The following is a 21,119-nucleotide window of genomic DNA, read 5'->3' as shown; positions in this document are numbered from 1 at the left end:
CATGCCTCTCCATTGTCAAAGTAATAAAGAGTTTCCACTCGCATTGTCGTACGAATTCCGTTTAAATGAAAGTGCGAAAAAATCCTGCTAGATGACACCGGATGGACGATCCGAGCATGTCGGGAAGCCGGATGACCACCAGGGCTGTCAACGCGCGATGAATCTTCCCGAGTACCCCCGAATCAATATAAGAATCGCCACGATCTGACGGGCGGATCAAAAGTTATCGTCGGAACGATATTTGTGCACCAAGGGTAGCTCACGGCCAGTAAACACCTTCCGACCGGATTCATGACTCGCATCCACTAGTACACTCATCCGCTATAGCCTGTACGTCACTGAATCTAAACAAACCCCCGCTATAATTTGACCGCAAATGAAATGTCAGAACGAATTCCGTTTATCGAATCAAACGACACTATCAGCCCGCCATAATAAAGACCTGACGTCTTTGAATTCACCATCCGGAAGAAAATAAAAAGATCCGAACCGAAACGTATGAGGCGACGCACTAAACGTGCGTTTCAGTTCGCATCGATGTTCCAGAACCGAAAGATTGTTCGAAAAAAGTGGTAGATAGCCGAAAAAAGTGACAGGGGTGCAACACGAGGACTTCCCAGGAGGTCACCCATCCTAGTACTACTCTCGCCCAAGCACGCTTAACTTCGGAGTTCTGATGAGATCCAGTGCATTTGTGCTGGTATGATCGCACCCAGCATGCCTCTCCATTGTCAAAGTAATAAAGAGTTTCCACTCGCATTGTCGTACGAAGTCCGTTTAAATGAAAGTGCGAAAAAATCCTGCTAGATGACACCGGATGGACGATCCGAGCATGTCGGGAAGCCGGATGACCGCCAGGGCTGTCATCGCGCGATGAATCTTCCCGAGTACCCCCGAATCAATATAAGAATCGCCACGATCTGACGGGCGGATCAAAAGTTATCGTCGGAACGATATTTGTGCACCAAGGGTAGCTCACGGCCAGTAAACACCTTCCGACCGGATTCATGACTCGCATCCACTAGTACACTCATCCGCTATAGCCTGTACGTCACTGAATCTAAACAAACCCCCGCTATAATTTGACCGCAAATGAAATGTCATAACGAATTCCGTTTATCGAATCAAACGACACTATCACCCCGCCATAATAAAGACCGGACGTGTTTGAATTCACCATCCGGAAGAAAATAAAAAGATCCGAACCGAAACGTAGGAGGCGACGCACTAAACGTGCGTTTCAGTTCGCATCGATGTTCCAGAACCGAAAGATTGTTCGAAAAAAGTGGTAGATAGCCGAAAAAGTGACAGGGGTGCAACACGAGGACTTCCCAGGAGGTCACCCATCCTAGTACTACTCTCGCCCAAGCACGCTTAACTTCGGAGTTCTGATGGGATCCAGTGCATTTGTGCTGGTATGATCGCACCCAGCATGCCTCTCCATTGTCAAAGTAATAAAGAGTTTCCACTCGCATTGTCGTACGAAGTCCGTTTAAATGAAAGTGCGAAAAAATCCTGCTAGATGACACCGGATGGACGATCCGAGCATGTCGGGAAGCCGGATGACTGCCAGGGCTGTCATCGCGCGTTGGGTCTTCCCGAGTACCCCCGAATCAATATAAGAATCGCTACGATCTGACGGGCGGATCAAAAGTTATCGTCGGAACGATATTTGTGCACCAAGGGTAGCTCACGGCCAGTAAACACCTTCCGACCGGATTCATGACTCGCATCCACTAGTACACTCATCCGCTATAGCCTGTACGTCACTGAATCTAAACAAACCCCCGCTATAATTTGACTGCAAATGAAATGTCAGAACGAATTCCGTTTATCGAATCAAACGACACTATCACCCCGCCATAATAAAGACCGGACGTCTTTGAATTCACCATCCGGAAGAAAATAAAAAGATCCGAACCGAAACGTAGGAGGCGACGCACTAAACGTGCGTTTCAGTTCGCATCGATGTTCCAGAACCGAAAGATTGTTCGAAAAAAGTGGTAGATAGCCGAAAAAAGTGACAGGGGTGCAACACGAGGACTTCCCAGGAGGTCACCCATCCTAGTACTACTCTCGCCCAAGCACGCTTAACTTCGGAGTTCTGATGGGATCCAGTGCATTTGTGCTGGTATGATCGCACCCAGCATGCCTCTCCATTGTCAAAGTAATAAAGAGTTTCCACTCGCATTGTCGTACGAAGTCCGTTTAAATGAAAGTGCGAAAAAATCCTGCTAGATGACACCGGATGGACGATCCGAGCATGTCGGGAAGCCGGATGACCGCCAGGGCTGTCATCGCGCGATGAATCTTCCCGAGTACCCCCGAATCAATATAAGAATCGCCACGATCTAACGGGCGGATCAAAAGTTATCGTCGGAACGATATTTGTGCACCAAGGGTAGCTCACGGCCAGTAAACACCTTCCGACCGGATTCATGACTCGCATCCACTAGTACACTCATCCGCTATAGCCTGTACGTCACTGAATCTAAACAAACCCCCGCTATAATTTGACCGCAAATGAAATGTCAGAACGAATTCCGTTTATCGAATCAAACGACACTATCACCCCGCCATAATAAAGACCGGACGTGTTTGAATTCACCATCCGGAAGAAAATAAAAAGATCCGAACCGAAACGTATGAGGCGACGCACTAAACGTGCGTTTCAGTTCGCATCGATGTTCCAGAACCGAAAGATTGTTCGAAAAAAGTGGTAGATAGCCGAGAAAAGTGACAGGGGTGCAACACGAGAACTTCCCAGGAGGTCACCCATCCTAGTACTACTCTCGCCCAAGCACGCTTAACTTCGGAGTTCTGATGGGATCCAGTGCATTTGTGCTGGTATGATCGCACCCAGCATGTCTCTCCATTGTCAAAGTAATAAAGAGTTTCCACTCGCATTGTCGTACGAAGTCCGTTTAAATGAAAGTGCGAAAAAATCCTGCTAGATGACACCGGATGGACGATCCGAGCATGTCGGGAAGCCGGATGACTGCCAGGGCTGTCATCGCGCCATGGATCTTCCCGAGTACCCCCGAATCAATATAAGAATCGCTACGATCTGACGGGCGGATCAAAAGTTATCGTCGGAACGATATTTGTGCACCAAGGGTAGCTCACGGCCAGTAAACACCTTCCGACCGGATTCATGACTCGCATCCACTAGTACACTCATCCGCTATAGCCTGTACGTCACTGAATCTAAACAAACCCCCGCTATAATTTGACTGCAAATGAAATGTCAGAACGAATTCCGTTTATCGAATCAAACGACACTATCACCCCGCCATAATAAAGACCGGACGTCTTTGAATTCACCATCCGGAAGAAAATAAAAAGATCGGAACCGAAACGTAGGAGGCGACGCACTAAACGTGCGTTTCAGTTCGCATCGATGTTCCAGAACCGAAAGATTGTTCGAAAAAAGTGGTAGATAGCCGAAAAAAAGTGACAGGGGTGCAACACGAGGACTTTCCAGGAGGTCACCCATCCTAGTACTACTCTCGCCCAAGCACGCTTAACTTCGGAGTTCTGATGGGATCCAGTGCATTTGTGCTGGTATGATCGCACCCAGCATGCCTCTCCATTGTCAAAGTAATAAAGAGTTTCCACTCGCATTGTCGTACGAAGTCCGTTTAAATGAAAGTGCGAAAAAATCCTGCTAGATGACACCGGATGGACGATCCGAGCATGTCGGGAAGCCGGATGACCACCAGGGCTGTCATCGCGCGATGAATCTTCCCGAGTACCCCCGAATCAATATAAGAATCGCCACGATCTGACGGGCGGATCAAAAGTTATCGTCGGAACGATATTTGTGCACCAAGGGTAGCTCACGGCCAGTAAACACCTTCCGACCGGATTCATGACTCGCATCCACTAGTACACTCATCCGCTATAGCCTGTACGTCACTGAATCTAAACAAACCCCCGCTATAATTTGACCGCAAATGAAATGTCAGAACGAATTCCGTTTATCGAATCAAACGACACTATCAGCCCGCCATAATAAAGACCTGACGTCTTTGAATTCACCATCCGGAAGAAAATAAAAAGATCCGAACCGAAACGTATGAGGCGACGCACTAAACGTGCGTTTCAGTTCGCATCGATGTTCCAGAACCGAAAGATTGTTCGAAAAAAGTGGTAGATAGCCGAAAAAAGTGACAGGGGTGCAACACGAGGACTTCCCAGGAGGTCACCCATCCTAGTACTACTCTCGCCCAAGCACGCTTAACTTCGGAGTTCTGATGGGATCCAGTGCATTTGTGCTGGTATGATCGCACCCAGCATGCCTCTCCATTGTCAAAGTAATAAAGAGTTTCCACTCGCATTGTCGTACGAAGTCCGTTTAAATGAAAGTGCGAAAAAATCCTGCTAGATGACACCGGATGGACGATCCGAGCATGTCGGGAAGCCGGATGACCGTCAAGGCTGTCATCGCGCGATGAATCTTCCCGAGTACCCCCGAATCAATATAAGAATCGCCACGATCTGACGGGCGGATCAAAAGTTATCGTCGGAACGATATTTGTGCACCAAGGGTAGCTCACGGCCAGTAAACACCTTCCGACCGGATTCATGACTCGCATCCACTAGTACACTCATCCGCTATAGCCTGTACGTCACTGAATCTAAACAAACCCCCGCTATAATTTGACCGCAAATGAAATGTCAGAACGAATTCCGTTTATCGAGTCAAACGACACTATCACCCCGCCATAATAAAGACCGGACGTGTTTGAATTTACCATCCGGAAGAAAATAAAAAGATCCGAACCGAAACGTAGGAGGCGACGCACTAAACGTGCGTTTCAGTTCGCATCGATGTTCCAGAACCGAAAGATTGTTCGAAAAAAGTGGTAGATAGCCGAAAAAAGTGACAGGGGTGCAACAAGAGGACTTCCCAGGAGGTCACCCATCCTAGTACTACTCTCGCCCAAGCACGCTTAACTTCGGAGTTCTGATGGGATCCAGTGCATTTGTGCTGGTATGATCGCACCCAGCATGCCTCTCCATTGTCAAAGTAATAAAGAGTTTCCACTCGCATTGTCGTACGAAGTCCGTTTAAATGAAAGTGCGAAAAAATCCTGCTAGATGACACCGGATGGACGATCCGAGCATGTCGGGAAGCCGGATGACCGCCAGGGCTGTCATCGCGCGATGAATCTTCCCGAGTACCCCCGAATCAATATAAGAATCGCCACGATCTGACGGGCGGATCAAAAGTTATCGTCGGAACGATATTTGTGCACCAAGGGTAGCTCACGGCCAGTAAACACCTTCCGACCGGATTCATGACTCGCATCCACTAGTACACTCATCCGCTATAGCCTGTACGTCACTGAATCTAAACAAACCCCCGCTATAATTTGACCGCAAATGAAATGTCAGAACGAATTCCGTTTATCGAATCAAACGACACTATCACCCCGCCATAATAAAGACCGGACGTCTTTGAATTCACCATCCGGAAGAAAATAAAAAGATCCGAACCGAAACGTAGGAGGCGACGCACTAAACGTGCGTTTCAGTTCGCATCGATGTTCCAGAACCGAAAGATTGTTCGAAAAAAGTGGTAGATAGCCGAAAAAAGTGACAGGGGTGCAACACGAGGACTTTCCAGGAGGTCACCCATCCTAGTACTACTCTCGCCCAAGCACGCTTAACTTCGGAGTTCTGATGGGATCCAGTGCATTTGTGCTGGTATGATCGCACCCAGCATGCCTCTCCATTGTCAAAGTAATAAAGAGTTTCCACTCGCATTGTCGTACGAAGTCCGTTTAAATGAAAGTGCGAAAAAATCCTGCTAGATGATACCGGATGGACGATCCGAGCATGTCGGGAAGCCGGATGACTGCCAGGGCTGTCATCGCGCGATGGATCTTCCCGAGTACCCCCGAATCAATATAAGAATCGCGACGATCTGACGGGCGGATCAAAAGTTATCGTCGGAACGATATTTGTGCACCAAGGGTAGCTCACGGCCAGTAAACACCTTCCGACCGGATTCATGACTCGCATCCACTAGTACACTCATCCGCTATAGCCTGTACGTCACTGAATCTAAACAAACCCCCGCTATAATTTGACTGCAAATGAAATGTCAGAACGAATTCCGTTTATCGAATCAAACGACACTATCACCCCGCCATAATAAAGACCTGACGTCTTTGAATTCACCATCCGGAAGAAAATAAAAAGATCCGAACCGAAACGTATGAGGCGACGCACTAAACGTGCGTTTCAGTTCGCATCGATGTTCCAGAACCGAAAGATTGTTCGAAAAAAGTGGTAGATAGCCGAAAAAAGTGACAGGGGTGCAACACGAGGACTTCCCAGGAGGTCACCCATCCTAGTACTACTCTCGCTCAAGCACGCTTAACTTCGGAGTTCTGATGGGATCCAGTGCATTTGTGCTGGTATGATCGCACCCAGCATGCCTCTCCATTGTCAAAGTAATAAAGAGTTTCCACTCGCATTGTCGTACGAAGTCCGTTTAAATGAAAGTGCGAAAAAATCCTGCTAGATGAAACCGGATGGACGATCCGAGCATGTCGGGAAGCCGGATGACCGCCAGGGCTGTCATCGCGCGATGAATCTTCCCGAGTACCCCCGAATCAATATAAGAATCGCCACGATCTGACGGGCGGATCAAAAGTTATCGTCGGAACGATATTTGTGCACCAAGGGTAGCTCACGGCCAGTAAACACCTTCCGACCGGATTCATGACTCGCATCCACTAGTACACTCATCCGCTATAGCCTGTACGTCACTGAATCTAAACAAACCCCCGCTATAATTTGACCGCAAATGAAATGTCAGAACGAATTCCGTTTATCGAATCAAACGACACTATCACCCCGCCATAATAAAGACCGGACGTGTTTGAATTCACCATCCGGAAGAAAATAAAAAGATCCGAACCGAAACGTAGGAGGCGACGCACTAAACGTGCGTTTCAGTTCGCATCGATGTTCCAGAACCGAAAGATTGTTCGAAAAAAGTGGTAGATAGCCGAAAAAAGTGACAGGGGTGCAACACGAGGACTTTCCAGGAGGTCACCCATCCTAGTACTACTCTCGCCCAAGCACGCTTAACTTCGGAGTTCTGATGGGATCCAGTGCATTTGTGCTGGTATGATCGCACCCAGCATGCCTCTCCATTGTCAAAGTAATAAAGAGTTTCCACTCGCATTGTCGTACGAAGTCCGTTTAAATGAAAGTGCGAAAAAATCCTGCTAGATGACACCGGATGGACGATCCGAGCATGTCGGGAAGCCGGATGACTGCCAGGGCTGTCATCGCGCGATGGATCTTCCCGAGTACCCCCGAATCAATATAAGAATCGCTACGATCTGACGGGCGGATCAAAAGTTATCGTCGGAACGATATTTGTGCACCAAGGGTAGCTCACGGCCAGTAAACACCTTCCGACCGGATTCATGACTCGCATCCACTAGTACACTCATCCGCTATAGCCTGTACGTCACTGAATCTAAACAAACCCCCGCTATAATTTGACTGCAAATGAAATGTCAGAACGAATTCCGTTTATCGAATCAAACGACACTATCACCCCGCCATAATAAAGACCGGACGTCTTTGAATTCACCATCCGGAAGAAAATAAAAAGATCGGAACCGAAACGTAGGAGGCGACGCACTAAACGTGCGTTTCAGTTCGCATCGATGTTCCAGAACCGAAAGATTGTTCGAAAAAAGTGGTAGATAGCCGAAAAAAGTGACAGGGGTGCAACACGAGGACTTTCCAGGAGGTCACCCATCCTAGTACTACTCTCGCCCAAGCACGCTTAACTTCGGAGTTCTGATGGGATCCAGTGCATTTGTGCTGGTATGATCGCACCCAGCATGCCTCTCCATTGTCAAAGTAATAAAGAGTTTCCACTCGCATTGTCGTACGAAGTCCGTTTAAATGAAAGTGCGAAAAAATCCTGCTAGATGACACCGGATGGACGATCCGAGCATGTCGGGAAGCCGGATGACCACCAGGGCTGTCATCGCGCGATGAATCTTCCCGAGTACCCCCGAATCAATATAAGAATCGCCACGATCTGACGGGCGGATCAAAAGTTATCGTCGGAACGATATTTGTGCACCAAGGGTAGCTCACGGCCAGTAAACACCTTCCGACCGGATTCATGACTCGCATCCACTAGTACACTCATCCGCTATAGCCTGTACGTCACTGAATCTAAACAAACCCCCGCTATAATTTGACCGCAAATGAAATGTCAGAACGAATTCCGTTTATCGAATCAAACGACACTATCAGCCCGCCATAATAAAGACCTGACGTCTTTGAATTCACCATCCGGAAGAAAATAAAAAGATCCGAACCGAAACGTATGAGGCGACGCACTAAACGTGCGTTTCAGTTCGCATCGATGTTCCAGAACCGAAAGATTGTTCGAAAAAAGTGGTAGATAGCCGAAAAAAGTGACAGGGGTGCAACACGAGGACTTCCCAGGAGGTCACCCATCCTAGTACTACTCTCGCCCAAGCACGCTTAACTTCGGAGTTCTGATGGGATCCAGTGCATTTGTGCTGGTATGATCGCACCCAGCATGCCTCTCCATTGTCAAAGTAATAAAGAGTTTCCACTCGCATTGTCGTACGAAGTTCGTTTAAATGAAAGTGCGAAAAAATCCTGCTAGATGACACCGGATGGACGATCCGAGCATGTCGGGAAGCCGGATGACCGCCAGGGCTGTCATCGCGCGATGAATCTTCCCGAGTACCCCCGAATCAATATAAGAATCGCCACGATCTGACGGGCGGATCAAAAGTTATCGTCGGAACGATATTTGTGCACCAAGGGTAGCTCACGGCCAGTAAACACCTTCCGACCGGATTCATGACTCGCATCCACTAGTACACTCATCCGCTATAGCCTGTACGTCACTGAATCTAAACAAACCCCCGCTATAATTTGACCGCAAATGAAATGTCAGAACGAATTCCGTTTATCGAATCAAACGACACTATCACCCCGCCATAATAAAGACCGGACGTGTTTGAATTCACCATCCGGAAGAAAATAAAAAGATCCGAACCGAAACGTAGGAGGCGACGCACTAAACGTGCGTTTCAGTTCGCATCGATGTTCCAGAACCGAAAGATTGTTCGAAAAAAGTGGTAGATAGCCGAAAAAAGTGACAGGGGTGCAACACGAGGACTTCTCTGGAGGTCACCCATCCTAGTACTACTCTCGCCCAAGCACGCTTAACTTCGGAGTTCTGATGGGATCCAGTGCATTTGTGCTGGTATGATCGCACCCAGCATGCCTCTCCATTGTCAAAGTAATAAAGAGTTTCCACTCGCATTGTCGTACGAAGTCCGTTTAAATGAAAGTGCGAAAAAATCCTGCTAGATGACACCGGATGGACGATCCGAGCATGTCGGGAAGCCGGATGACTGCCAGGGCTGTCATCGCGCGTTGGGTCTTCCCGAGTACCCCCGAATCAATATAAGAATCGCTACGATCTGACGGGCGGATCAAAAGTTATCGTCGGAACGATATTTGTGCACCAAGGGTAGCTCACGGCCAGTAAACACCTTCCGACCGGATTCATGACTCGCATCCACTAGTACACTCATCCGCTATAGCCTGTACGTCACTGAATCTAAACAAACCCCCGCTATAATTTGACTGCAAATGAAATGTCAGAACGAATTCCGTTTATCGAATCAAACGACACTATCACCCCGCCATAATAAAGACCGGACGTCTTTGAATTCACCATCCGGAAGAAAATAAAAAGATCCGAACCGAAACGTAGGAGGCGACGCACTAAACGTGCGTTTCAGTTCGCATCGATGTTCCAGAACCGAAAGATTGTTCGAAAAAAGTGGTAGATAGCCGAAAAAAGTGACAGGGGTGCAACACGAGGACTTCCCAGGAGGTCACCCATCCTAGTACTACTCTCGCCCAAGCACGCTTAACTTCGGAGTTCTGATGGGATCCAGTGCATTTGTGCTGGTATGATCGCACCCAGCATGCCTCTCCATTGTCAAAGTAATAAAGAGTTTCCACTCGCATTGTCGTACGAAGTCCGTTTAAATGAAAGTGCGAAAAAATCCTGCTAGATGACACCGGATGGACGATCCGAGCATGTCGGGAAGCCGGATGACCGCCAGGGCTGTGATCGCGCGATGAATCTTCCCGAGTACCCCCGAATCAATATAAGAATCGCCACGATCTGACGGGCGGATCAAAAGTTATCGTCGGAACGATATTTGTGCACCAAGGGTAGCTCACGGCCAGTAAACACCTTCCGACCGGATTCATGACTCGCATCCACTAGTACACTCATCCGCTATAGCCTGTACGTCACTGAATCTAAACAAACCCCCGCTATAATTTGACCGCAAATGAAATGTCAGAACGAATTCCGTTTATCGAATCAAACGACACTATCACCCCGCCATAATAAAGACCGGACGTGTTTGAATTCACCATCCGGAAGAAAATAAAAAGATCCGAACCGAAACGTATGAGGCGACGCACTAAACGTGCGTTTCAGTTCGCATCGATGTTCCAGAACCGAAAGATTGTTCGAAAAAAGTGGTAGATAGCCGAGAAAAGTGACAGGGGTGCAACACGAGAACTTCCCAGGAGGTCACCCATCCTAGTACTACTCTCGCCCAAGCACGCTTAACTTCGGAGTTCTGATGGGATCCAGTGCATTTGTGCTGGTATGATCGCACCCAGCATGCCTCTCCATTGTCAAAGTAATAAAGAGTTTCCACTCGCATTGTCGTACGAAGTCCGTTTAAATGAAAGTGCGAAAAAATCCTGCTAGATGACACCGGATGGACGATCCGAGCATGTCGGGAAGCCGGATGACTGCCAGGGCTGTCATCGCGCCATGGATCTTCCCGAGTACCCCCGAATCAATATAAGAATCGCTACGATCTGACGGGCGGATCAAAAGTTATCGTCGGAACGATATTTGTGCACCAAGGGTAGCTCACGGCCAGTAAACACCTTCCGACCGGATTCATGACTCGCATCCACTAGTACACTCATCCGCTATAGCCTGTACGTCACTGAATCTAAACAAACCCCCGCTATAATTTGACCGCAAATGAAATGTCAGAACGAATTCCGTTTATCGAATCAAACGACACTATCACCCCGCCATAATAAAGACCGGACGTCTTTGAATTCACCATCCGGAAGAAAATAAAAAGATCCGAACCGAAACGTAGGAGGCGACGCACTAAACGTGCGTTTCAGTTCGCATCGATGTTCCAGAACCGAAAGATTGTTCGAAAAAAGTGGTAGATAGCCGAAAAAAGTGACAGGGGTGCAACACGAGGACTTTCCAGGAGGTCACCCATCCTAGTACTACTCTCGCCCAAGCACGCTTAACTTCGGAGTTCTGATGGGATCCAGTGCATTTGTGCTGGTATGATCGCACCCAGCATGCCTCTCCATTGTCAAAGTAATAAAGAGTTTCCACTCGCATTGTCGTACGAAGTCCGTTTAAATGAAAGTGCGAAAAAATCCTGCTAGATGATACCGGATGGACGATCCGAGCATGTCGGGAAGCCGGATGACTGCCAGGGCTGTCATCGCGCGATGGATCTTCCCGAGTACCCCCGAATCAATATAAGAATCGCGACGATCTGACGGGCGGATCAAAAGTTATCGTCGGAACGATATTTGTGCACCAAGGGTAGCTCACGGCCAGTAAACACCTTCCGACCGGATTCATGACTCGCATCCACTAGTACACTCATCCGCTATAGCCTGTACGTCACTGAATCTAAACAAACCCCCGCTATAATTTGACTGCAAATGAAATGTCAGAACGAATTCCGTTTATCGAATCAAACGACACTATCACCCCGCCATAATAAAGACCTGACGTCTTTGAATTCACCATCCGGAAGAAAATAAAAAGATCCGAACCGAAACGTATGAGGCGACGCACTAAACGTGCGTTTCAGTTCGCATCGATGTTCCAGAACCGAAAGATTGTTCGAAAAAAGTGGTAGATAGCCGAAAAAAGTGACAGGGGTGCAACACGAGGACTTCCCAGGAGGTCACCCATCCTAGTACTACTCTCGCTCAAGCACGCTTAACTTCGGAGTTCTGATGGGATCCAGTGCATTTGTGCTGGTATGATCGCACCCAGCATGCCTCTCCATTGTCAAAGTAATAAAGAGTTTCCACTCGCATTGTCGTACGAAGTCCGTTTAAATGAAAGTGCGAAAAAATCCTGCTAGATGAAACCGGATGGACGATCCGAGCATGTCGGGAAGCCGGATGACCGCCAGGGCTGTCATCGCGCGATGAATCTTCCCGAGTACCCCCGAATCAATATAAGAATCGCCACGATCTGACGGGCGGATCAAAAGTTATCGTCGGAACGATATTTGTGCACCAAGGGTAGCTCACGGCCAGTAAACACCTTCCGACCGGATTCATGACTCGCATCCACTAGTACACTCATCCGCTATAGCCTGTACGTCACTGAATCTAAACAAACCCCCGCTATAATTTGACCGCAAATGAAATGTCAGAACGAATTCCGTTTATCGAATCAAACGACACTATCACCCCGCCATAATAAAGACCGGACGTGTTTGAATTCACCATCCGGAAGAAAATAAAAAGATCCGAACCGAAACGTAGGAGGCGACGCACTAAACGTGCGTTTCAGTTCGCATCGATGTTCCAGAACCGAAAGATTGTTCGAAAAAAGTGGTAGATAGCCGAAAAAAGTGACAGGGGTGCAACACGAGGACTTTCCAGGAGGTCACCCATCCTAGTACTACTCTCGCCCAAGCACGCTTAACTTCGGAGTTCTGATGGGATCCAGTGCATTTGTGCTGGTATGATCGCACCCAGCATGCCTCTCCATTGTCAAAGTAATAAAGAGTTTCCACTCGCATTGTCGTACGAAGTCCGTTTAAATGAAAGTGCGAAAAAATCCTGCTAGATGACACCGGATGGACGATCCGAGCATGTCGGGAAGCCGGATGACTGCCAGGGCTGTCATCGCGCGATGGATCTTCCCGAGTACCCCCGAATCAATATAAGAATCGCTACGATCTGACGGGCGGATCAAAAGTTATCGTCGGAACGATATTTGTGCACCAAGGGTAGCTCACGGCCAGTAAACACCTTCCGACCGGATTCATGACTCGCATCCACTAGTACACTCATCCGCTATAGCCTGTACGTCACTGAATCTAAACAAACCCCCGCTATAATTTGACTGCAAATGAAATGTCAGAACGAATTCCGTTTATCGAATCAAACGACACTATCACCCCGCCATAATAAAGACCGGACGTCTTTGAATTCACCATCCGGAAGAAAATAAAAAGATCGGAACCGAAACGTAGGAGGCGACGCACTAAACGTGCGTTTCAGTTCGCATCGATGTTCCAGAACCGAAAGATTGTTCGAAAAAAGTGGTAGATAGCCGAAAAAAGTGACAGGGGTGCAACACGAGGACTTTCCAGGAGGTCACCCATCCTAGTACTACTCTCGCCCAAGCACGCTTAACTTCGGAGTTCTGATGGGATCCAGTGCATTTGTGCTGGTATGATCGCACCCAGCATGCCTCTCCATTGTCAAAGTAATAAAGAGTTTCCACTCGCATTGTCGTACGAAGTCCGTTTAAATGAAAGTGCGAAAAAATCCTGCTAGATGACACCGGATGGACGATCCGAGCATGTCGGGAAGCCGGATGACCACCAGGGCTGTCATCGCGCGATGAATCTTCCCGAGTACCCCCGAATCAATATAAGAATCGCCACGATCTGACGGGCGGATCAAAAGTTATCGTCGGAACGATATTTGTGCACCAAGGGTAGCTCACGGCCAGTAAACACCTTCCGACCGGATTCATGACTCGCATCCACTAGTACACTCATCCGCTATAGCCTGTACGTCACTGAATCTAAACAAACCCCCGCTATAATTTGACCGCAAATGAAATGTCAGAACGAATTCCGTTTATCGAATCAAACGACACTATCAGCCCGCCATAATAAAGACCTGACGTCTTTGAATTCACCATCCGGAAGAAAATAAAAAGATCCGAACCGAAACGTATGAGGCGACGCACTAAACGTGCGTTTCAGTTCGCATCGATGTTCCAGAACCGAAAGATTGTTCGAAAAAAGTGGTAGATAGCCGAAAAAAGTGACAGGGGTGCAACACGAGGACTTCCCAGGAGGTCACCCATCCTAGTACTACTCTCGCCCAAGCACGCTTAACTTCGGAGTTCTGATGGGATCCAGTGCATTTGTGCTGGTATGATCGCACCCAGCATGCCTCTCCATTGTCAAAGTAATAAAGAGTTTCCACTCGCATTGTCGTACGAAGTTCGTTTAAATGAAAGTGCGAAAAAATCCTGCTAGATGACACCGGATGGACGATCCGAGCATGTCGGGAAGCCGGATGACCGCCAAGGCTGTCATCGCGCGATGAATCTTCCCGAGTACCCCCGAATCAATATAAGAATCGCCACGATCTGACGGGCGGATCAAAAGTTATCGTCGGAACGATATTTGTGCACCAAGGGTAGCTCACGGCCAGTAAACACCTTCCGACCGGATTCATGACTCGCATCCACTAGTACACTCATCCGCTATAGCCTGTACGTCACTGAATCTAAACAAACCCCCGCTATAATTTGACCGCAAATGAAATGTCAGAACGAATTCCGTTTATCGAATCAAACGACACTATCACCCCGCCATAATAAAGACCGGACGTGTTTGAATTCACCATCCGGAAGAAAATAAAAAGATCCGAACCGAAACGTAGGAGGCGACGCACTAAACGTGCGTTTCAGTTCGCATCGATGTTCCAGAACCGAAAGATTGTTCGAAAAAAGTGGTAGATAGCCGAAAAAAGTGACAGGGGTGCAACACGAGGACTTCTCTGGAGGTCACCCATCCTAGTACTACTCTCGCCCAAGCACGCTTAACTTCGGAGTTCTGATGGGATCCAGTGCATTTGTGCTGGTATGATCGCACCCAGCATGCCTCTCCATTGTCAAAGTAATAAAGAGTTTCCACTCGCATTGTCGTACGAAGTCCGTTTAAATGAAAGTGCGAAAAAATCCTGCTAGATGACACCGGATGGACGATCCGAGCATGTCGGGAAGCCGGATGACTGCCAGGGCTGTCATCGCGCGTTGGGTCTTCCCGAGTACCCCCGAATCAATATAAGAATCGCTACGATCTGACGGGCGGATCAAAAGTTATCGTCGGAACGATATTTGTGCACCAAGGGTAGCTCACGGCCAGTAAACACCTTCCGACCGGATTCATGACTCGCATCCACTAGTACACTCATCCGCTATAGCCTGTACGTCACTGAATCTAAACAAACCCCCGCTATAATTTGACTGCAAATGAAATGTCAGAACGAATTCCGTTTATCGAATCAAACGACACTATCACCCCGCCATAATAAAGACCGGACGTCTTTGAATTCACCATCCGGAAGAAAATAAAAAGATCCGAACCGAAACGTAGGAGGCGACGCACTAAACGTGCGTTTCAGTTCGCATCGATGTTCCAGAACCGAAAGATTGTTCGAAAAAAGTGGTAGATAGCCGAAAAAAGTGACAGGGGTGCAACACGAGGACTTCCCAGGAGGTCACCCATCCTAGTACTACTCTCGCCCAAGCACGCTTAACTTCGGAGTTCTGATGGGATCCAGTGCATTTGTGCTGGTATGATCGCACCCAGCATGCCTCTCCATTGTCAAAGTAATAAAGAGTTTCCACTCGCATTGTCGTACGAAGTCCGTTTAAATGAAAGTGCGAAAAAATCCTGCTAGATGACACCGGATGGACGATCCGAGCATGTCGGGAAGCCGGATGACCGCCAGGGCTGTGATCGCGCGATGAATCTTCCCGAGTACCCCCGAATCAATATAAGAATCGCCACGATCTGACGGGCGGATCAAAAGTTATCGTCGGAACGATATTTGTGCACCAAGGGTAGCTCACGGCCAGTAAACACCTTCCGACCGGATTCATGACTCGCATCCACTAGTACACTCATCCGCTATAGCCTGTACGTCACTGAATCTAAACAAACCCCCGCTATAATTTGACCGCAAATGAAATGTCAGAACGAATTCCGTTTATCGAATCAAACGACACTATCACCCCGCCATAATAAAGACCGGACGTGTTTGAATTCACCATCCGGAAGAAAATAAAAAGATCCGAACCGAAACGTATGAGGCGACGCACTAAACGTGCGTTTCAGTTCGCATCGATGTTCCAGAACCGAAAGATTGTTCGAAAAAAGTGGTAGATAGCCGAGAAAAGTGACAGGGGTGCAACACGAGAACTTCCCAGGAGGTCACCCATCCTAGTACTACTCTCGCCCAAGCACGCTTAACTTCGGAGTTCTGATGGGATCCAGTGCATTTGTGCTGGTATGATCGCACCCAGCATGCCTCTCCATTGTCAAAGTAATAAAGAGTTTCCACTCGCATTGTCGTACGAAGTCCGTTTAAATGAAAGTGCGAAAAAATCCTGCTAGATGACACCGGATGGACGATCCGAGCATGTCGGGAAGCCGGATGACTGCCAGGGCTGTCATCGCGCCATGGATCTTCCCGAGTACCCCCGAATCAATATAAGAATCGCTACGATCTGACGGGCGGATCAAAAGTTATCGTCGGAACGATATTTGTGCACCAAGGGTAGCTCACGGCCAGTAAACACCTTCCGACCGGATTCATGACTCGCATCCACTAGTACACTCATCCGCTATAGCCTGTACGTCACTGAATCTAAACAAACCCCCGCTATAATTTGACTGCAAATGAAATGTCAGAACGAATTCCGTTTATCGAATCAAACGACACTATCACCCCGCCATAATAAAGACCGGACGTCTTTGAATTCACCATCCGGAAGAAAATAAAAAGATCGGAACCGAAACGTAGGAGGCGACGCACTAAACGTGCGTTTCAGTTCGCATCGATGTTCCAGAACCGAAAGATTGTTCGAAAAAAGTGGTAGATAGCCGAAAAAAGTGACAGGGGTGCAACACGAGGACTTTCCAGGAGGTCACCCATCCTAGTACTACTCTCGCCCAAGCACGCTTAACTTCGGAGTTCTGATGGGATCCAGTGCATTTGTGCTGGTATGATCGCACCCAGCATGCCTCTCCATTGTCAAAGTAATAAAGAGTTTCCACTCGCATTGTCGTACGAAGTCCGTTTAAATGAAAGTGCGAAAAAATCCTGCTAGATGACACCGGATGGACGATCCGAGCATGTCGGGAAGCCGGATGACTACCAGGGCTGTCATCGCGCGATGAATCTTCCCGAGTACCCCCGAATCAATATAAGAATCGCCACGATCTGACGGGCGGATCAAAAGTTATCGTCGGAACGATATTTGTGCACCAAGGGTAGCTCACGGCCAGTAAACACCTTCCGACCGGATTCATGACTCGCATACACTAGTACACTCATCCGCTATAGCCTGTACGTCACTGAATCTAAACAAACCCCCGCTATAATTTGACCGCAAATGAAATGTCAGAACGAATTCCGTTTATCGAATCAAACGACACTATCAGCCCGCCATAATAAAGACCTGACGTCTTTGAATTCACCATCCGGAAGAAAATAAAAAGATCCGAACCGAAACGTATGAGGCGACGCACTAAACGTGCGTTTCAGTTCGCATCGATGTTCCAGAACCGAAAGATTGTTCGAAAAAAGTGGTAGATAGCCGAAAAAAGTGACAGGGGTGCAACACGAGGACTTCCCAGGAGGTCACCCATCCTAGTACTACTCTCGCCCAAGCACGCTTAACTTCGGAGTTCTGATGGGATCCAGTGCATTTGTGCTGGTATGATCGCACCCAGCATGCCTCTCCATTGTCAAAGTAATAAAGAGTTTCCACTCGCATTGTCGTAGGAAGTCCGTTTAAATGAAAGTGCGAAAAAATCCTGCTAGATGACACCGGATGGACGATCCGAGCATGTCGGGAAGCCGGATGACCACCAGGGCTGTCAACGCGCGATGAATCTTCCCGAGTACCCCCGAATCAATATAAGAATCGCCACGATCTGACGGGCGGATCAAAAGTTATCGTCGGAACGATATTTGTGCACCAAGGGTAGCTCACGGCCAGTAAACACCTTCCGACCGGATTCATGACTCGCATCCACTAGTACACTCATCCGCTATAGCCTGTACGTCACTGAATCTAAACAAACCCCCGCTATAATTTGACTGCAAATAAAATGTCAGAACGAATTCCGTTTATCGAATCAAACGACACTATCACCCCGCCATAATAAAGACCGGACGTCTTTGAATTCACCATCCGGAAGAAAATAAAAAGATCGGAACCGAAACGTAGGAGGCGACGCACTAAACGTGCGTTTCAGTTCGCATCGATGTTCCAGAACCGAAAGATTGTTCGAAAAAAGTGGTAGATAGCCGAAAAAAGTGACAGGGGTGCAACACGAGGACTTTCCAGGAGGTCACCCATCCTAGTACTACTCTCGCCCAAGCACGCTTAACTTCGGAGTTCTGATGGGATCCAGTGCATTTGTGCTGGTATGATCGCACCCAGCATGCCTCTCCATTGTCAAAGTAATAAAGAGTTTCCACTCGCATTGTCGTACGAAGTCCGTTTAAATGAAAGTGCGAAAAAATCCTGCTAGATGACACCGGATGGACGATCCGAGCATGTCGGGAAGCCGGATGACTGGCAGGGCTGTCATCGCGCGATGGATCTTCCCGAGTACCCCCGAATCAATATAAGAATCGCTACGATCTGACGGGCGGATCAAAAGTTATCGTCGGAACGATATTTGTGCACCAAGGGTAGCTCACGGCCAGTAAACACCTTCCGACCGGATTCATGACTCGCATCCACTAGTACACTCATCCGCTATAGCCTGTACGTCACTGAATCTAAACAAACCCCCGCTATAATTTGACTGCAAATGAAATGTCAGAACGAATTCCGTTTATCGAATCAAACGACACTATCACCCCGCCATAATAAAGACCGGACGTCTTTGAATTCACCATCCGGAAGAAAATAAAAAGATCGGAACCGAAACGTAGGAGGCGACGCACTAAACGTGCGTTTCAGTTCGCATCGATGTTCCAGAACCGAAAGATTGTTCGAAAAAAGTGGTAGATAGCCGAAAAAAGTGACAGGGGTGCAACACGAGGACTTTCCAGGAGGTCACCCATCCTAGTACTACTCTCGCCCAAGCACGCTTAACTTCGGAGTTCTGATGGGATCCAGTGCATTTGTGCTGGTATGATCGCACCCAGCATGCCTCTCCATTGTCAAAGTAATAAAGAGTTTCCACTCGCATTGTCGTACGAATTCCGTTTAAATGAAAGTGCGAAAAAATCCTGCTAGATGACACCGGATGGACGATCCGAGCATGTCGGGAAGCCGGATGACCACCAGGGCTGTCAACGCGCGATGAATCTTCCCGAGTACCCCCGAATCAATATAAGAATCGCCACGATCTGACGGGCGGATCAAAAGTTATCGTCGGAACGATATTTGTGCACCAAGGGTAGCTCACGGCCAGTAAACACCTTCCGACCGGATTCATGACTCGCATCCACTAGTACACTCATCCGCTATAGCCTGTACGTCACTGAATCTAAACAAACCCCCGCTATAATTTGACCGCAAATGAAATGTCAGAACGAATTCCGTTTATCGAATCAAACGACACTATCAGCCCGCCATAATAAAGACCTGACGTCTTTGAATTCACCATCCGGAAGAAAATAAAAAGATCCGAACCGAAACGTATGAGGCGACGCACTAAACGTGCGTTTCAGTTCGCATCGATGTTCCAGAACCGAAAGATTGTTCGAAAAAAGTGGTAGATAGCCGAAAAAAGTGACAGGGGTGCAACACGAGGACTTCCCAGGAGGTCACCCATCCTAGTACTACTCTCGCCCAAGCACGCTTAACTTCGGAGTTCTGATGAGATCCAGTGCATTTGTGCTGGTATGATCGCACCCAGCATGCCTCTCCATTGTCAAAGTAATAAAGAGTTTCCACTCGCATTGTCGTACGAAGTCCGTTTAAATGAAAGTGCGAAAAAATCCTGCTAGATGACACCGGATGGACGATCCGAGCATGTCGGGAAGCCGGATGACCGCCAGGGCTGTCATCGCGCGATGAATCTTCCCGAGTACCCCCGAATCAATATAAGAATCGCCACGATCTGACGGGCGGATCAAAAGTTATCGTCGGAACGATATTTGTGCACCAAGGGTAGCTCACGGCCAGTAAACACCTTCCGACCGGATTCATGACTCGCATCCACTAGTACACTCATCCGCTATAGCCTGTACGTCACTGAATCTAAACAAACCCCCGCTATAATTTGACCGCAAATGAAATGTCAGAACGAATTCCGTTTATCGAATCAAACGACACTATCACCCCGCCATAATAAAGACCGGACGTGTTTGAATTCACCATCCGGAAGAAAATAAAAAGATCCGAACCGAAACGTAGGAGGCGACGCACTAAACGTGCGTTTCAGTTCGCATCGATGTTCCAGAACCGAAAGATTGTTCGAAAAAAGTGGTAGATAGCCGAAAAAAGTGACAGGGGTGCAACACGAGGACTTCCCAGGAGGTCACCCATCCTAGTACTACTCTCGCCCAAGCACGCTTAACTTCGGAGTTCTGATGGGATCCAGTGCATTTGTGCTGGTATGATCGCACCCAGCATGCCTCTCCATTGTCAAAGTAATAAAGAGTTTCCACTCGCATTGTCGTACGAAGTCCGTTTAAATGAAAGTGCGAAAAAATCCTGCTAGATGACACCGGATGGACGATCCGAGCATGTCGGGAAGCCGGATGACTGCCAGGGCTGTCATCGCGCGTTGGGTCTTCCCGAGTACCCCCGAATCAATATAAGAATCGCTACGATCTGACGGGCGGATCAAAAGTTATCGTCGGAACGATATTTGTGCACCAAGGGTAGCTCACGGCCAGTAAACACCTTCCGACCGGATTCATGACTCGCATCCACTAGTACACTCATCCGCTATAGCCTGTACGTCACTGAATCTAAACAAACC

General features: G+C 48.1%; 29 non-coding genes across 29 annotated transcripts; all 29 read right to left on the bottom strand.

Annotated features, from left to right (window-relative positions):
* Window positions 1-595: 595 nt before the first annotated feature.
* On the bottom strand, window positions 596-714 carry LOC143873176 (5S ribosomal RNA). Its single transcript, XR_013247897.1, has one exon. It is a non-coding gene; the product is annotated as a 5S ribosomal RNA (ribosomal RNA).
* Window positions 715-1,310: 596 nt separating this feature from the next.
* Window positions 1,311-1,429, bottom strand: LOC143870926 (5S ribosomal RNA). The gene has a single exon (XR_013245705.1). It is a non-coding gene; the product is annotated as a 5S ribosomal RNA (ribosomal RNA).
* A 597-nt stretch (window positions 1,430-2,026) lies between these two features.
* On the bottom strand, window positions 2,027-2,145 carry LOC143870925 (5S ribosomal RNA). The gene has a single exon (XR_013245704.1). It is a non-coding gene; the product is annotated as a 5S ribosomal RNA (ribosomal RNA).
* Window positions 2,146-2,742: 597 nt separating this feature from the next.
* Window positions 2,743-2,861, bottom strand: LOC143870528 (5S ribosomal RNA). The gene has a single exon (XR_013245305.1). It is a non-coding gene; the product is annotated as a 5S ribosomal RNA (ribosomal RNA).
* A 598-nt stretch (window positions 2,862-3,459) lies between these two features.
* Window positions 3,460-3,578, bottom strand: LOC143873787 (5S ribosomal RNA). The gene has a single exon (XR_013248486.1). It is a non-coding gene; the product is annotated as a 5S ribosomal RNA (ribosomal RNA).
* A 597-nt stretch (window positions 3,579-4,175) lies between these two features.
* On the bottom strand, window positions 4,176-4,294 carry LOC143870924 (5S ribosomal RNA). Its single transcript, XR_013245703.1, has one exon. It is a non-coding gene; the product is annotated as a 5S ribosomal RNA (ribosomal RNA).
* A 597-nt stretch (window positions 4,295-4,891) lies between these two features.
* LOC143874314 (5S ribosomal RNA) lies at window positions 4,892-5,010 on the bottom strand. Its single transcript, XR_013248998.1, has one exon. It is a non-coding gene; the product is annotated as a 5S ribosomal RNA (ribosomal RNA).
* Window positions 5,011-5,607: 597 nt separating this feature from the next.
* Window positions 5,608-5,726, bottom strand: LOC143873786 (5S ribosomal RNA). Its single transcript, XR_013248485.1, has one exon. It is a non-coding gene; the product is annotated as a 5S ribosomal RNA (ribosomal RNA).
* Window positions 5,727-6,323: 597 nt separating this feature from the next.
* Window positions 6,324-6,442, bottom strand: LOC143874023 (5S ribosomal RNA). Its single transcript, XR_013248713.1, has one exon. It is a non-coding gene; the product is annotated as a 5S ribosomal RNA (ribosomal RNA).
* A 597-nt stretch (window positions 6,443-7,039) lies between these two features.
* On the bottom strand, window positions 7,040-7,158 carry LOC143873785 (5S ribosomal RNA). The gene has a single exon (XR_013248484.1). It is a non-coding gene; the product is annotated as a 5S ribosomal RNA (ribosomal RNA).
* Window positions 7,159-7,755: 597 nt separating this feature from the next.
* On the bottom strand, window positions 7,756-7,874 carry LOC143873784 (5S ribosomal RNA). Its single transcript, XR_013248483.1, has one exon. It is a non-coding gene; the product is annotated as a 5S ribosomal RNA (ribosomal RNA).
* A 597-nt stretch (window positions 7,875-8,471) lies between these two features.
* Window positions 8,472-8,590, bottom strand: LOC143870923 (5S ribosomal RNA). The gene has a single exon (XR_013245702.1). It is a non-coding gene; the product is annotated as a 5S ribosomal RNA (ribosomal RNA).
* Window positions 8,591-9,187: 597 nt separating this feature from the next.
* Window positions 9,188-9,306, bottom strand: LOC143873505 (5S ribosomal RNA). The gene has a single exon (XR_013248213.1). It is a non-coding gene; the product is annotated as a 5S ribosomal RNA (ribosomal RNA).
* A 597-nt stretch (window positions 9,307-9,903) lies between these two features.
* LOC143870920 (5S ribosomal RNA) lies at window positions 9,904-10,022 on the bottom strand. Its single transcript, XR_013245700.1, has one exon. It is a non-coding gene; the product is annotated as a 5S ribosomal RNA (ribosomal RNA).
* Window positions 10,023-10,619: 597 nt separating this feature from the next.
* On the bottom strand, window positions 10,620-10,738 carry LOC143870517 (5S ribosomal RNA). Its single transcript, XR_013245294.1, has one exon. It is a non-coding gene; the product is annotated as a 5S ribosomal RNA (ribosomal RNA).
* Window positions 10,739-11,335: 597 nt separating this feature from the next.
* On the bottom strand, window positions 11,336-11,454 carry LOC143873783 (5S ribosomal RNA). The gene has a single exon (XR_013248482.1). It is a non-coding gene; the product is annotated as a 5S ribosomal RNA (ribosomal RNA).
* Window positions 11,455-12,051: 597 nt separating this feature from the next.
* Window positions 12,052-12,170, bottom strand: LOC143874022 (5S ribosomal RNA). The gene has a single exon (XR_013248712.1). It is a non-coding gene; the product is annotated as a 5S ribosomal RNA (ribosomal RNA).
* A 597-nt stretch (window positions 12,171-12,767) lies between these two features.
* On the bottom strand, window positions 12,768-12,886 carry LOC143873782 (5S ribosomal RNA). Its single transcript, XR_013248481.1, has one exon. It is a non-coding gene; the product is annotated as a 5S ribosomal RNA (ribosomal RNA).
* Window positions 12,887-13,483: 597 nt separating this feature from the next.
* Window positions 13,484-13,602, bottom strand: LOC143873781 (5S ribosomal RNA). The gene has a single exon (XR_013248480.1). It is a non-coding gene; the product is annotated as a 5S ribosomal RNA (ribosomal RNA).
* A 597-nt stretch (window positions 13,603-14,199) lies between these two features.
* Window positions 14,200-14,318, bottom strand: LOC143870919 (5S ribosomal RNA). Its single transcript, XR_013245699.1, has one exon. It is a non-coding gene; the product is annotated as a 5S ribosomal RNA (ribosomal RNA).
* Window positions 14,319-14,915: 597 nt separating this feature from the next.
* Window positions 14,916-15,034, bottom strand: LOC143873504 (5S ribosomal RNA). The gene has a single exon (XR_013248212.1). It is a non-coding gene; the product is annotated as a 5S ribosomal RNA (ribosomal RNA).
* Window positions 15,035-15,631: 597 nt separating this feature from the next.
* LOC143870918 (5S ribosomal RNA) lies at window positions 15,632-15,750 on the bottom strand. The gene has a single exon (XR_013245698.1). It is a non-coding gene; the product is annotated as a 5S ribosomal RNA (ribosomal RNA).
* A 597-nt stretch (window positions 15,751-16,347) lies between these two features.
* LOC143870506 (5S ribosomal RNA) lies at window positions 16,348-16,466 on the bottom strand. Its single transcript, XR_013245283.1, has one exon. It is a non-coding gene; the product is annotated as a 5S ribosomal RNA (ribosomal RNA).
* Window positions 16,467-17,063: 597 nt separating this feature from the next.
* LOC143873780 (5S ribosomal RNA) lies at window positions 17,064-17,182 on the bottom strand. Its single transcript, XR_013248479.1, has one exon. It is a non-coding gene; the product is annotated as a 5S ribosomal RNA (ribosomal RNA).
* A 597-nt stretch (window positions 17,183-17,779) lies between these two features.
* Window positions 17,780-17,898, bottom strand: LOC143870917 (5S ribosomal RNA). The gene has a single exon (XR_013245697.1). It is a non-coding gene; the product is annotated as a 5S ribosomal RNA (ribosomal RNA).
* Window positions 17,899-18,495: 597 nt separating this feature from the next.
* LOC143873779 (5S ribosomal RNA) lies at window positions 18,496-18,614 on the bottom strand. The gene has a single exon (XR_013248478.1). It is a non-coding gene; the product is annotated as a 5S ribosomal RNA (ribosomal RNA).
* A 597-nt stretch (window positions 18,615-19,211) lies between these two features.
* Window positions 19,212-19,330, bottom strand: LOC143873778 (5S ribosomal RNA). Its single transcript, XR_013248477.1, has one exon. It is a non-coding gene; the product is annotated as a 5S ribosomal RNA (ribosomal RNA).
* A 597-nt stretch (window positions 19,331-19,927) lies between these two features.
* On the bottom strand, window positions 19,928-20,046 carry LOC143873175 (5S ribosomal RNA). The gene has a single exon (XR_013247896.1). It is a non-coding gene; the product is annotated as a 5S ribosomal RNA (ribosomal RNA).
* Window positions 20,047-20,643: 597 nt separating this feature from the next.
* LOC143870916 (5S ribosomal RNA) lies at window positions 20,644-20,762 on the bottom strand. Its single transcript, XR_013245696.1, has one exon. It is a non-coding gene; the product is annotated as a 5S ribosomal RNA (ribosomal RNA).
* Window positions 20,763-21,119: the final 357 nt, after the last annotated feature.

The sequence above is a fragment of the Tasmannia lanceolata genome, unplaced genomic scaffold (genome assembly GCF_043159265.1).
Source record: "Tasmannia lanceolata isolate RefF3 unplaced genomic scaffold, GAP_Taslan_0.1 ptg000003l, whole genome shotgun sequence".
Taxonomy (NCBI): domain Eukaryota; kingdom Viridiplantae; phylum Streptophyta; class Magnoliopsida; order Canellales; family Winteraceae; genus Tasmannia; species Tasmannia lanceolata.
The sequence above is the reverse complement of the archived record's forward strand: the minus strand, read 5'-3'. Positions and strand labels throughout refer to the sequence as shown.